Source organism: Cervus canadensis, chromosome 17 (assembly GCF_019320065.1).
Source record: "Cervus canadensis isolate Bull #8, Minnesota chromosome 17, ASM1932006v1, whole genome shotgun sequence".
Classification (NCBI taxonomy): Eukaryota; Metazoa; Chordata; class Mammalia; order Artiodactyla; family Cervidae; genus Cervus; species Cervus canadensis.
This window is the reverse complement of record NC_057402.1, coordinates 59,496,688-59,511,537: the sequence shown is the minus strand read 5'-3', so window position 1 is coordinate 59,511,537 and position 14,850 is coordinate 59,496,688.

Here is a 14,850-nt window from a genome sequence, read left to right as displayed (position 1 = left end):
TGTTGAATTCTCTTAGCTTTTGCTTGTCTGTAGAGTTTCTGATTTGCCACTGATTCTGAACAAGATCCTTGCTGCGTAGAGTAATCTTGGCTGTAGGTTTTTCCCATTCATTCTTTAAATATGGCTTGAAACTCCCTTCCTGTACTATAGAATTTCTGCTTTGAAAAATCAACCAATAACTTTACAGGCATTCCCTTGTATGTTATGTATTGCTTTTCTCTTGCTGCATTTAACACTTTTTTCTTTGTATTTAGTTTTTGTTAGTTTGATAGTACATGTCTTGGCTTGCTTCTCCTTGGGTTTATCCTGTATGAGAACCTGTGCTTCCTGGATTTGGATGACTATTTTCTTTCTTACTTTAGGGAATTTTTTGAATACAGTTTCTTTGAATATTTTCTCAGACTTTTTCACTTTTTTTTCCTCCTGTGAAACCCATATAATTTGAACGTTAGTGCACTCAGTGTGGCCCGAGAGGTATCTGAGACTCTCCTTATTTCTTTTCATTCTTTTTCTGAATTCTTCTCTGTGGCAGTTATTTCCATCATTCTGTTTCCCAGCTCACTTATCTGTCCTTCTTCCCAAGTCATTCTCCTATCAATTCCTTCTAGTATATTTTCCATTTCAGTTGTTGTGCAACATGTTCATCAGTGTTAGCTCGTTAGTTCTTCTAGGTCCCTGTTAAACATTTCTTGTATCTTATTGATCCAGGCCTCCATCCTATTTCTGAGATCTTGGATTATACTATCATTACTCTGGATTCTTTTTCAGAATTGCCTATTTCCTCTTCGTTTATTGAATTTTGTGGATTTTTATCTGGCCCCTTCTGTAACACACGTCTTTGCTGTCTCATGTTGTCTGACATCGTCCATCTGTGGTCTCCTTTCCACAGGCTGCAGGGTGGCAGCTCCTCTTCTGTTGTCTGCCCCCTGCTGGGAGAGTTCTGTCCAGCAGTTTATAGGCTTCCTAGAGGGATTGGTACCTGCACCCTGGTGGGTGGAGCTGAGTCTTGTCCCTCTGATGGGCAAGGCCACATCAAGTGGTGTGTTTTGGGGTGCCTGTGGGCTTAGTATGGCCTTGTACCTTTCTGCTGAGAGCTGGGGCCATGTTCCTGTTTTGCTGGTTGTTTGGTGTGTGTGTGCGTCTGGCACTGGAGCCTGCACCCATTTGGGTGGAGCCATGTCAGGTCTTCCCAGGTAGCACTGTGTTGGCTGCCAAGTCAGGAGACATAAGAGATGCAGGTTCAGTCCCTGGGTTGGGAAGATCCCCTGGAGGAGGGCATGGCAACCCACTCCAGTACTTTTACCTGGAGAACCCTATGGACAGAGAAGCCTGGTGGGCAACAGTCCACAGGGTCACAAAGAGTCAGACATGATTGAGGTGATTGAGCACGTAGCATGCATGCTACGTGTCAAGATGGAGACCTCTGGGAGAATTCATGCTGATTTGTATTACCTAGGTATGGGAATTTTCTGGTGTTCCAGTGCCTTGGACATGATGCTTTTACTGTGGAGGCTCAGGCCTGACCTCTGGGCAGAGAACCAACATTCCACAAGTGTGTGGCATGGCCAGGGTAAAAAAGGAAAAGAAAAAAAAAAAAAGAAGAAAATAAACAGGTAAACAAAACCCAAGACAAATTATAAAAGCAAAACCAAATAAAGAGAAGGAAAAATAAGGAAATAGAAAATTAAGAAAAAGCAGAAAATGTTAATTGCTCAATCATGTCCAACTCTTTGTGAGTCCATGGACTGTAGCCCTCCAGGCTCTTCTGTCCATGGGATTCTCCAGGCAAGAGTAATGGAATGGGTGCAATTCCCTTCTCCAGAGTATCTTCCCAAACCAGGGATCAAACTCAGGTCTCCTGACTGCAGGCAGTTTCTTTACCATCTGAGCCACCTGGGAAGCCCAGAAAATCAAGAGAGCAACCTAACAAAGGAACCCCAAAGCAAAAGCAAACAATAAAAAGAAAACTAGCAAACACAAGGCACAGGACAAAAACAGAAAGCAAACTAAATTTAAAAAAAAAAAAAGGAAAACGTTAAACAAACACACAAAAAGTTTTTAAAAATCTGTAAAGAATAAAAAGAAAAGCAAGAAAAAGAGCACACACACAAAAAGTAGACTGAAGTGAAACTAGAAAATGTTTAAAAATATACTAAAAATTTAAAAAAAGGAAAAAAGAAAAAAAATTAAAAACATTTAAAAATAATAAATATAACACCAATAGAACAAAGTGAAACAAGAAAAGAAAAAATAATAGTAATAATAATATTTTCGTGAAGCCTCCATTGGCAATGTCCTTGACTATCCCCAGTGAGCCACATCCAACACTCACCTTCCCAGGAGGCCCTCCAATATCTCTGGGTCTGTCTCTGGACCCACTGTGGGCACCGTGGGTGCATCTCAGACCCTGACCTGGCCTAGCTCCTTCACGAATTTGTCCCCAAAGTCCACAACTGCCAACACAACAGTTCTCAGCTGTTGGAATACCTGTGTATTCAGATGTTCCACAGATGCAAGGTTTTACTAAGCAGATAGTGGGGATTCGATCTGCAGCTTGTGCAGTTGAACAGAGAGGTTTCCATCCTTCTGCCTCAATTGCATAGCCCCTGGGGCTCAGCTTTGTTTTCAGCAGCATCTCTGCATGTGGGTGACCTTGTACCCTGCCCAGGTGAGAGGGAGCAAAAGCAGCCTCTGACTGAAGCTCTTCTGATGATTGGGGCACTTACATGCTCAGGCTGGGCAGGGATAAGGCGGCCACCATTGGGGTATGCGTGAAGTGCCTGTGGTGACAGAGACCAGCAGAAAGATGAACAGACTGGGACGAGCTTACTCTGGAGGAAGATCCTCCCAGTACCTGCAGAGGCAGGGGCGGTGGGGGACGGTAGGGGGTTGTAATGGCGACCCCGCCCCTTGTGCACCACTCAACCTTATTTCCAAGGCGATCATGCTTCCTCTAGGAGTACCCCGCCGATGCGGAGCCTTTCACTCTCATTCTCTCAGGTTGCCTTTGCAAGGCCAACAGCAGTCCTCTCCCTGGGCCTACTCTTCTAACCCCACACTTTAGCACTCAACGTCTGCCAGCACTGATGGCTTCCCGTTTTAAGCTGTGGTGCCCAGGGCTGATTCCGGAGGAGGCTTTGACACTGGTGGCTCTTCAGGACTCTGGAGCCTGCACTGGCGAGGAAGCCTTGGCCTGAGGGGCAGGCAAGCCTGCTCAGTGGGGAGCCCCTCCCAGTGCTCGCGGAGGCAAGAGGTCGGAGGATGGGGAAGGGGGTCGCAAAACCCTTTGTGCACCACTCAGTAACGGCAACCTACTTTTGTTGGCCCCCCAGGTTTCTTCAGAAAACATGCCCGGCTATGGAGCGCCTTACTCCCGTACTTCAGGCCGTCTCTTCCCAGCCAGAAACGGCTCCCTTCCTGGGTCCTCTCTCCGAACCCCCCTTTCTAGCAACCAGCACCCCCTCCCCCTGCGCTCTGCACCAGAAGACACACGACTCGGACTGGGTGTGAAGGGCAGTGGCGTGTCATGCGGTTCTTGCTGATCCCTGCCTTCCACAGGCAGTTACTGTTTTCCTTCCATCCTCCTGAGGTCCCTTTCTGCCCTGCTGGTTTCCTTGCCGCGAATGGGCTTTTCTGAGAGTGGGAATTTCTCCTCACCCTCAGTTCCCTACCACGGTTGCTGGTCCTTTCCCGTTTCCTCTTCTTCTTCTTTTTTTCCTTTTGTCTGACCTGGTTGTGTAGGATCTTTTCTTGTCTTAGGTTTCCAAGGTCTTCCACTAGTATTCAACAGGTGATCTCTGAGAATTTTTCTATTTGTAGTTGTATCCTTGATATACTTGTGAGTAGTAGTGAATTCCTGTCTTTTATTCTGATACCTGACTCCTACCTGATTATTTGATTTTTTATGTTGAATTGCATGAGTTCTTTACATATTTTGAATGTTATCCTCTTATGGGATATATTTTTGCAAATATCTTCTCCCATTTAGTAGGCTGTGTTTCCTTTTATTAATAGTCTCCTTTACTATGCAGAAGTGTTTTAATTTGATGTAGTCCCAGTTGCTTATTTTTGTTTTGCTTCCTTTGCCTGAGAAGACATAGATAGAAAGATATTGCTCAGACCAATGTCAAATAGTGTACTGCCTATGCTTTCCTTTGGGAGTTTTATGGTCTCAGGTCTTACATTCAATTCTTTAATTTAGTGGCTCAAATGGTAAAGAATCTGCCTGCAATGCAGGAGACCTGGGTTCACTCTCTAGGTTGGGAAGATCCTGTGGAGAAGGGAATGGCTACTCACTCCAGTAGTCTTGCCTGGAGAATGGACAGAGGAGTCTGGCAGGCTACAGTCCATGGGGCTGCAAACATCTAGACACGCTGAGAGGTTAACACTCCATGTATGGTGTGAGATGGTAGTCCAGTTTAATTTATTTGAATGTAGCAGTCCCAGTTTCCCCAACACCACTTATTGAAGAGACCGTCCTTTCCCCATTGTGTGTCTTTTCCTCCTCTGTCATAAATTAATTGCCCATAATTATGTGGGTTTATTGCTGGGCTCTCAATTCTGTTCCATTGATTTATGTGTCTGTTTTTATCTCAATACTATGCTGTTTTGATTATTATGACTTTGTAGTACAGTTTGAAATTAGGGAGTGTGATATTTCCAACTCTTTTTTTTTCCCTCAGGATTGTTCTGGCTACTTGGGGTGTTCTTTGATTTTATATAGAATTTTTTTTGTTCTACTCCTGTGAAAGATGTCCTTGATATTTTGATGGGGTTTGCATTGAATCTGTTGATTGCTTTGGGTAGTATGGTCATCTTAACAATATTCGTTCTTCCAATACAAGAGCACAGGATATCTCTACAAATATTTGTGTTATCTTCAATTTCTTTCTCTCATACATGGAACACTAAAAAAATAAAGAAACAAAAATAAGTGAACAAATGAAACCAAACAAAAACAAATGCATAGACAAAGAAAACAGAGTATTGGCTAACAGAGGGGCAGGAGTTGGGAGGGTGAAATGGGGAAAAGGAATCAACTGTATGTAATAGGTAAAAAATTTGGGGTGGTGGTTGCAGGCTATACAGAAATAGAAATATTATGATGTACACATGAAACTTACATGTTTTCAATCAATATTACCTCAATAACAACAGCAAACATGAGTTTGAGCGAGGTCTGGCAATTGGTAATGGACAAGGAAGCCTGGCGTGCTGCAGTCCATGAGGTGACAAAGAGTCAGGCATGACTGAGCAACTGATCTAAACTGAACTGAACTGAACCACAACAAAGGATCTCTACAATGGCTGAAAAAAAATCCAAACAGAAATGAATAATTTCATCTTTTAAACTCTAAATAGGATACTGAAAGAGAAACTCCCCAGGTTGGTGGGTGCCCAATATGCTACTGGAGATCAGTGGAGAAATAACTCCAGAAAGAATGAAGGGATGGAGCCTAAGCAAAAACAATACCCAGTTGTGGATGGGACTGGTGATAGAAGCAAGGTCCAATGCTGTAAAGAGCAATATTACATAGGAACCTGGAATGTTAGGTCCATGAATCAAGGCAAATTGGAAGTGGTCAAACAGGAGATGGCAAGAGTGAATGTTGACATTCTAGGGATCAGCAAAGTAAAATGGACTGGAATGGGTGAATTTAACTCAGATGGCCATTATGTCTACGACTGTGGGCAGGAATCCCTTAGAAGAAATGGAGTAGCCATCATAGTCAACAAAAGAGTCTGAAATGCAGTACTTGGATGCAATCTCAAAAACGACAAAATGATCTCCGTTCATTTTCAAGGCAAACCATTCAATATCACGGTAATCCAAGCCTATGCCCCAACCAGTAATGCTGAAGAAGCCAAAGTTGAACGGTTCTGAAGACCTACAAGACCTTTTAGAACTAACATCCAAAAAAGATGTCCTTTTCATTATAGGGGACTGGAATGCAAAAGTAGGAAGTCAAGAAACACCTGGAGTAACAGTCTAATTTGGCCTTGGAGTACGGAATGAAGCATGGCAAAGGCTAATAGAGTTTTGCCAAGAGAACACACTGGTCATAGCAAACACCTTCTTCCAACAACACAAGAGAAGACTCTACACATGGACATCACCAGATGGTCAACACTGAAATCAGATTGATTATATTCTTTGCAGCCAAAGATGGAGAAGCTCTATACACTCAGCAAAAACAAGACCAGGAGCTGACTGTGGCTCAGATCATGAACTTTTTATTGCCAAATTCAGACTTAAATTCAAGAGAGTAGGGATAACCACTAGACCATTCAGGTATGACCTAAATCAAATCCCTTATGAATATACAGTGGAAGTGAGAAATAGATTTAAGGGACTAGATCTGATAAACAGAAAGCCTGATGAGATATGGATGGAGGTTCATGTAATTGTACAGGAGACAGGGATCAAGACCATCCCCATGGGAAAAAAAAATGCAAAGAGGCAAAATGGTTGTCTGAGGAGGACTTACAAATAGCTGTGAAAAGAAGAGAAGCAAAAAGCAAAGGAGAAAAGGAAAGATATTCCCATGTGAATGCAGAGTTCCAAAGAATAGTCAGGAGAGATAAGAAAGACTTCCTCAGCGATCAATGCAAAGAAATAGAGGAAAACAACAGAATGGGAAAGACTAGAGATCTCTTCAAGAAACTTAGAGATACCAAGGGAACATTTCATGCAAAAATGGGCTCAATAAAGGACGGAAATAATATGAACCTAACATAAGCAGTAGATATTAAGAAGAGGTGGCAAGAATACACAGAAGAACTGTGCAAAAAAGATCTTCATGACCCAGATAATCACAATGGTGTGATCATTCACCTAGAGCCAGACATCCTGGAATGTGAAGTCAAGTGGGCCTTAGGAAGCATCACTACAAACAAAGCTAGTGGAGGTGATGGAATTCCAGTTGAGCTATTTCAAATCCTGAAAGATGACACTGTGAAAGTGCTGCACTCAATATGCCAGCAAATTTGGAAAACTCAGCAGTGGCCACAGGACTGGAAAAGGTCCGTTTTCATTCCAATCCCTAAGAAAGGCAGTCCCAAATAATGCTCAAACTACCACACAATTGCACTCATCTCACACGCTAGTAAAGTAATGCTCAAAATTCTCCAGCCCAGGATTCAAAAATACATGAACTGAGAACTTCCAGATGTTCAAACTGATTTTAGAAAAGGCAGAGGAATCAGATATCAAATTGCCAATATCTGCTGGATCATTGAAAAAGCAAGAGAGTTCCAGAAAAACATCTATTTCTGCTTTATTGACTATGCCAAAGCCTTTGACTGTGTGGATCACAACAAATGGTGGAAATTTCTACAAGAGATGGGAATGCCAGACCACCTGACCTGCCTCTTGAGAAACCTGTATGCAGGTCAGGAAGCAACAGTTAGAACTGGACATGGGCCAACAGACTGGTTCCAAATAGGAAAAGGAGTACACCAAGGCTGTATATTGTCACCCTGCTTGTTTAACTTATATGTAGAGTACATCATGAGAAATGCTGGGCTGGAAGAAGCACAAGCTGGAATCAAGACTGCTGGGAGAAATATCAATAACCTCAGATATGCAGATGACACCACCCTTATGGTAGAAAGTGAAGAGGAACCAAAGAGCCTCTTGATGAAAGTGAAAGAGGGGAGTGAAAAAGTTGGCTTAAAGCTCAACATTCAGAAAACTAAGATCATGGCATCTGGTCCCATCACCTCATGTGAAATAGATGGGGAGATAGTGGAAACAGTGTCAGACTTTATTTTTGGGGTCTCCAAAATCACTGCAAATGGTGATTGCAGCCATGAAATTAAAAGACGCTTACTCCTGGAAGGAAAGTTATGACCAACCTAGATAGCATATTAAAAAGCAGACATTACTTTGCCAACAACGGTGTGTCTGGTCAAGGCTATGTTTTTTCCATTGGTCATGTATGGATGTGAGAGTTGGCCTGTGAAGAAAGCTGAGTGCTGAAAAATTGATGCTTTTGAACTGTGGTGTTGGAGAGGACTCTTGAGAGTCCCTTGGACTTGCAAGGAGATCCAACCAGTCCATCCTGAAGGAGATAAGTCCTGGGTGTTCATTGGAAGGACTGATGCTGAAGCTGAAACTCCAATACTTTGGCCACCTCATGTGAAGAGTTGACTCATTGGAAAAGACCATGATGCTGGGAGGGATTGGGGTCAGGAGGAGAAGGGGACGACAGTGGATGAGATGGCTGGATGGCATCACCGACTCGATGGACATGAGTTTGAGTAAATTCTGGGAGTTTGTGATGGACAGGGAGGCCTGGCATGCTGTGGTTCATGGGGTCGCAAAGAGTTGGACACGACTGAGCGACTGAACTGAACTGAACTGCCTGTGTAGTGGGTCATTGCCTGCATGGAACCTGGTTTTCTGGTTTGGGTTTTAGATGACTTCTTTCATGTATCTCTTCTTTCTGGCCTATTTATTAGAGAGTGAGGAGAGAAGATGAGAATTTCAGTGTAGGGGAAAGTGGACATGAGAATAGGATGTGAAACTTGCCTATTAAGATTATCTTGCATTGTAGTAGTTAATAACACTTGAGTAAATAAAATCACATCACTTAATTAGTGTGTTAGGACCTTTAGGAAACCACAAAAGAGGAGAAAGTTATACCTATTAAACATCTTTTTAAGTAAATGAAAGCAACACACCTATATAGATAGGCCCATTCCATAAGCATTGGCCTTGTAGATTTGTTTTCTTCTTGCATAGACCCAGGTGCCGGAGGCCCATTTTCCAGGAATCACAGAGGTCTGCAGTCTGAATGTCAGAAGAGAGTGCTCTGAGCACCCTGCGATGGTACGGCAGTGTTGCTGCCGACTGGCTTTTGTTTGTGATTGAATGAGCACATGTCCGGCGTCCAATAACCCACTGTGAGTGCTGGGGCCATCAACCTGCATGTCACTTCTCATCTGACTGACAGATGAGACTGATTGACACCTGTGAGGAGAGACTCTAGGAGAATTCGAAGTAAGGTGATAAGACATAAAAGCCGCTAAGCATAATGTCTCTAAAAAACTATTTCTTTCACTAGTAAAATATGCATAATATAAATGTTGCCAAAAGAGCTCACTGGTCATAGCAAAAACTCTTTCTCAGCAACAAAAGAGATAACTTTACACATGGACATCACCAAATGGTCAGTACCAAAATCAGATTGATTACATTTTTGTAGCCAAAGATAGAGAAGCTGTATACAGTCAGCAAAACAAGACTCAGAGATGACTGGCTCAGATCATCAGCTTCTCATAGCAGAATTTAGGTTTAAACTAAAGAAATCAGGAAAAATCACTAGGCCAGTAAAGTGAAAATTTAGTTGCTCAGTCATGTCCGACTCTTTGTGACCCCATGGACTGTAGCCCACCAGGCTCCACTGTCCACAGGATTTTCCAGGCAAGAGTACTGGAGTGGATTGCCATTTCCTTCTCCAGAGAATCTTCCTGACCCAGGGATCAAACCTAGGTCTCCCACATTGTAGGCAGACACTTTACCATCTGAGCCACCAGGGAAGTCCTTAGGCCAGTAAGGTACAACTTAAGTCAAATACCCTATGAATATACAGTAGAGGTGATGAATAGATTCAAAGAATTAGATCTAGTAAACAGACTGCCTAAAGAACTGTGGACACAGTTTTGTAATATTGTACAAAAGGCAGCAAACAAAACCTCCCAAAGGAAAAGAAATGCAAGAAGGCAAAGTGGCTGCCTGAGGAGGCTTTACAAATAGCTGAAGAAATAAGAGACGTGAAAAGCAAGGGAGAAAGGGAAAGATACACCCAAGTAAATGCAGAGTTCCAGAGAATAGTAAGGAGAGTCAAGAAGGCCCTCTTCAATGAACAATACAAAGAAATAGAAGAAAACAACAGAAGGGGAAAAATTAGAGATCATTTCAATAAAATTGGAAATATCAAAGGAAATTTTTATCCAAAGATGGGCATTATAAAGAACAAAAATGGTAAAGACCTAATAGAAGCAGAAGATATCAAGAACAAATGGAAAGAATAGACAGAAGAACTGAACAAAAAAAATCTTAATGACCCAGATAACCATGATGGTGTGATCACTCACCTAGAGCCAGACATCCTGGTGTGTAAAGTCAAGTGGGCCTTAGGAAGTATCACTATGAACAAAGCTAGTGGAGGTGATGGAATTCCAGCTAAGCTATTTCAAATCCTAAAGGATGATGTTGTTAAAGTGCTGCACTCAATATGCCAGCAAATTTGGAAAACTCAGCAGTGGCCACAGGACTGGAAAAGGTCAACCCTCATCCTAGTTCCCAAGAAGAACAGTACTAAAGAATGTTCAAACCACTGGACAGTTGCACTCATCTCCCATGCTAGCAAGGTTGTGTTCAAAATCCTACATGCTAAGCTTCAGCATTATGTGAACCAAGAACTTCCAGATGTTCAAGCATGGTTTAGAAAAAGCAGAGGAATCAGAGATCAAATTGTCAGTATTCCCTGGATTATAGAGAATGCAAGGGAAATCCAGAAAAGTATCTATCTCTGCTTCATTGACTATGCTAAAGCCTTTGACTGTGTGGATCATAGCAAGCATAGGAAAACTCTTAAAGAGATGGGAATACCGGACCATCTTACTTGTCTCCTGAAAAGCCTGTATAGGGGTCAAGAAGAAACAGAATCTCGTGTGGAACAACTGACTGATTCAGCATAGAGAAAGGAATACAACAAGGCTGTTTATTGTAACCTTGTTTATTTAACTTATACACAAAGCACATGATTCAAAATGCCAGGCTGGAGGAGTTGCAAGCTGGAGTCAAGATTGCCAGGAGAAATGGATATTTAGATGATACCACTCTAATGCAGAAAACAAAGAGGACCAAAGAACCTCTTGATGAGGGTGAAGGAGGAGATTGAAAAAGCTGGCTTAAAACTTATTAAAAAAACAAAAAAACTAAGATCATGGCATGTGGTCCCATCACTTCATGGCAAATAGAAGAGGAAAAGCTGAATGTAGTGACAGATTTCCTCTTCTTGGGCTCTAAAATCACTGCAGATAGTGACCTCAGCCATGAAAATTAGAAGATGATTGTTTCTTGGCAGGAAAGCTGTGATGAACATAGACAGCATGTTAAAAAGCAAAGACATCACTTTGCCAATAAAGGTTCATATAGCCAAGGCTATGGTCTTTTCAGTAGTCATATACAGATGTGAGAGTTGGTCTATAAAGATGGCAGAGTGCTGAAGAATTGATGTTTTGAACTATGGTGCTGGAGAAGACTCCTGAGAGTCCCTTGAACATTGAGGAGATCAAACCAGTCAATCCTAAAGGAAATCAACCTTGGGTATTCATGGGAAGGACTGATACTGAAGCTGAAGTTCCAATACTTTGGCCACCAGATGCAAAGAGCCAACTCATTAAAAGACACTCTGGTGATGGGAAAAATTGAAGGCAAAAGGAGAAAGGTTGATAGAAGTTGAGATGTTTGGATGACATCACCTATTCAATGGACATGAAATTGGGCAAACTCCTGATGGTGGTGAGGGACAGGGAAACCTGATATGCTACAGCTGGACACAACTCAGTGACTGAACAGCAACAATATAAACTTTACCCTCTTAACTGCTTTTAAATTACATTCACATTGTTGTGAAACTATTATTCATCTCTAGATCTTTTTGTTCTTCCCAAACTCTACCTAAATAACAACTTCTCAAAAGCCCCTCCTCCTTGTCCCTAGCAACCAGCATTCTACTTTCTATGAATTTGCTTTCTCTAGGTACCTCATGTAAGTGGAATCATTTAATATTTGTTCTTTTGTATCTGATTTTTGTTACTTGGTATAGTATCTTCACCTGTGCTAAAATTGCCTTCTTTTTAAAGACTTAATAACATTCCATTGTATGGGTAGACCACATTTAGTTTATCCAGTCATCAGTTCATGACCATTTGGATTGTTTCCACCTTTTGATTTTTGTGTATTGCTACTATGCAATGGGTGTATAAATATCTTCTTGAGTCCCTGCTTTCACCCCTCCTGGATAATTGCTTAGAAGTGGTAATGCCAGATAAAATGGTAATTCTGTGTTTAATTTTTTGAGGAGCTATAACACTTTTCCACAGTGTCTCTTTCCTTCTGGCTCAACTGGCAAAGAATCTGCCCGTAATGCGGGAGACCTGGGTTTGATCCCTGGGTTGGGAAGATCCCCTGGAGAAGGGAAAGGGTACCCACTCCAGTATTCTGGCCTGGAGAATTCCATGGACTATACAGTCCATGGGTTCCCTAAGAGTCAGACATGACTGAGTGATTTTCACTTTCACTTTCTACCATTTTGCATTCCCATCAGCAATGCATGAGGATTCCAATTTCTCCACATCCTCACCAACACTTATTTTCTGTTGTTGCTATTTTGTTTAACAGTTATCCTATTGGGTGTGAGTTGTTAATAGCATTCCACTTTAGTTTTGATTTACATTTCCCTAACAATTAGTAGTTTTGAGCAAATTTTCATGTGCTTTTTGGTCATTTGCATGTCTTCTTTGGTAAAATGTCTATTCAGACTTAGTACTTTTTTGTTCAACAAATAAATATTATTACCATTAGAAAGCTTCCTCAGTGAGGAAAAATAAGATGAGCAAAGTAAGAATTGAAACCAAATAGAAAATGACACCTATGTCCAGTTTTTACTTCCTCTCAGTTTAACAAGGCATTCATTCACCCGGGGATTCTGAGCTGGTGGTCCTTGACCTGGCTTGCCCATGCCTCTATTAGAAACTTTGTAATGTTGACAAGTATGGCTTGTGGTGCTAATGTCAGAGTCATTGGACACACTAAAAGGTTTCCCAGCAAAGATGCAAATGTGCTCAGAGTTAAACATTTCAGAAGAAGCTAGATGGAAACATCTCTGCCGAACATTTGCCATCACTCCCTTATTTTAGAACAGAGGAGAACACCCATCTAGCAAAGAGAAGATTTACAGCAATGATCTTGGTTTTGAATGGAAGCTCAATATAGATCTCCAAGGAAGAAGAGAAATCCTTTTGAGTCCTATTTCCTCAAGTTTGTTATAAGAAACTCCATCCAGTGAATTGCAAGGAGGAGCCCCTGTGCCCCATGCGATGGTGATGCACATATATTGAATATTTTCCCATAAAGCCATTATTATTGTTTGGTTGCTAAGTCAGGTCCAATTCTCTGTGATCCCAAGGACAGCAGCACATCCCTGTCCTTCATTATCTTCCAAAGTTTGCTCAAATTCATGTTCATTGATTCAATGATGCTATCTAACCATCTCATCTTCCGCTGCCCCCTTCTCCTTTTGCCTTCAACCTTTCCCAGCATCAGGGTCTTTTCCTACAAGTCAGTTCTTCGCATCAGGTGGCCAAAATATTGGAGCTTCAACTTTAGCATCACTCCTTCCAAAGAGTATTCAGGGTTGATTTCCTTAGGATTGATTGGTTTGCTGTCCATGGGACTCTCAAAAGTCTACTCCAGCACCACAATTCCAAATACATCTTTGTAAAACACACATCTGTGCCTTATTTTTCATTATTTTTGTCATTAATTCTGATATTTTTATAAGGATGATATTGATTTCTGGTACCCAGACCTCTAATGGATGCTATCACACCCAAATGAATCAAGATCTACCTTAAGCTGTCCAGGCTTGCAGCTCTCTCCAGGAACAAATGAAACTATCGGACAAGTAGCCTGTGACAGCCTCAGGAGTCACTCTGGTAATTAGGTAAGATGAACATGGAAATCCTGAACTAGAGGACTCCCTGTGACAGTTCTGAATTTCATAGCCATGGATGTTGGTCCCAGATGAGCTGGCCATGCAACCCAGAGCCTCTTTTTCTTTTTTGTCCCTTGTCCACTTAAAATTCTCCTAAACTGAAGCAGTTCAGAGTATAATTGAATAAATATGCATATGCATAATTACCTAACTGGCCTATTAATAATAATGTGCAAACATATACTTCATAATGTTAGGAAGAGGGTATTTGAGGAATTTTATTTTATTTAAATTTTTATATTATTTTAATTTATTTCTTTTGTATCAAGTACCTTCATCTAGAGTGTTTATGCTCCCTTTTGTCTTCATGCAAACCTACACATTATACATAATGCAGAATGCATCATTAGCAGAGGGAGGTGTTGGGGCAGCATTTCACAGCAACAGGAAGGAGAGATGGCCCCCGCTGAGGAGCCTGACCTTGATCTGGCTGGTGCTGCTCAGGGACACCCATGGGACCTACAGAGCTTTGTGTCCTGGGAATGCAGGCGCCACGCTGCTCTGTGCTTTGGGCTGCTGTTGGTGGGCATCACCAGGAACGATGGTGCTTCCTCTACTGGACACTGCAGCTGCTAGACTTGGGGCATTAATCCCTGTCTGACCGGCCAAATGCTGCACCCGTGGAGGAAAACCATGGGATCAATTCCTAAATCAGTATCTAAGGTCTGTTTCAGAAGGGCAATCAGGTTTTGGTGAAATTAACGCCTGCGTGAGTGAGTGGGTGACTGAGCTCCATCTGTTCACGGCTGGGGAACCTTGGGGTGGCACGAATCCTACCTCACCGAGCAGCGGCCTTGAAGCAGTTGGGGCACTGGGAGCGAACGGGACGTTTGCTGTCTGCCAGGCTCAGTGCCAAGCACTCCACATGAGTTTTCTCATCAGCCTTGGGTGAATATCATGAGCTGGTTCTCTCAGCATCCTCTCCTGCAGATCCTAGAAAGCTGCCCCTCATGCTGCACTGCAGATAGAGCTCTGAATGTGATTTATTATTGCCGTCAAAGTCCTTCCACATGATTCCCATAGATAAAATATTGCCACTGATGAACTCACAGTATACAGA